Genomic DNA, 938 nt, shown 5'->3' with positions numbered 1-938 from the left:
CTGCAAAATTTTGGATAACAATGAGATGACGTTCTCCCGCTTTGATTCAAAGTAACTCAGCAGTGCAGTTCGGCTTTTCATTTTCAGTGTTCGTTTTTAAATACCCCTAGTGATTTGTTCAAACGTTCCATGGTGAATCAGATATTGATAGATTCTAACAATTGAGAAGACAAATTTTACAACAAATTAAAGCCTTTTGGACAAGTTTCCCAGCTCTCATCGATAGGATCACAAGACAGTCCAAACGTTGCAGGGTTATAAGATTCTTGCAGAATTATTACAAATTTATATACATATATTTATAAAGCAGCAGTTTCGTTTAACACTGCTTGAATCAAATTTTTTCGAAAATTTGAACACATTTAAAAACAAAGAAAATCTAAAACATAGCCGGCAGATTGCCGGAAAATAGCCGCGATGGACGCTTGTGGCCTACCATGAATTGAAACAACTAAAGAAATATGATACATATTAACCAGACTCTAATACTCAAGACTTAGAGCATATAAGTTTGGCACTACTTAGATGTACTATTGACCTTTAATTAGTAAATGTTCCATAAGTGAGTTCAGAAGTCATTTTTTTGAGTGAGGTAAGTCACGCAATTGACCTAAAAGCAGGAATGACGTCACGAACACAAATTTTAACTGCAAAGCAGTAGAAGTCACTGAAGTCATTGAAAAAGTCAATTCCAAGAAGTCAGAGTAAGACGAAACAAAAATCTGTTAGACGATTAAAAAAATCAGGAGCGCAATAATAGCCGCCTGGAATTGCTGACGCTGCAATTAATAACGATATTTCTCAATTGATGATCACTTTTGATTCACACTATTGTCTTTCAGGGGGAATTGAAAACTACGAAAAACATTTTCGGTTGAAAACACGCTAAAATTAGTTCATACACGCGTTTCAAATAAATATTTACTTTTGCTAGAAAT

This window comes from Convolutriloba macropyga, unplaced genomic scaffold (genome assembly GCF_964194025.1).
Source record: "Convolutriloba macropyga unplaced genomic scaffold, txConMacr16.3 SCAFFOLD_2131, whole genome shotgun sequence".
NCBI classification, from domain to species: domain Eukaryota; kingdom Metazoa; phylum Xenacoelomorpha; order Acoela; family Convolutidae; genus Convolutriloba; species Convolutriloba macropyga.
This window is presented reverse-complemented; position numbering follows the sequence as displayed.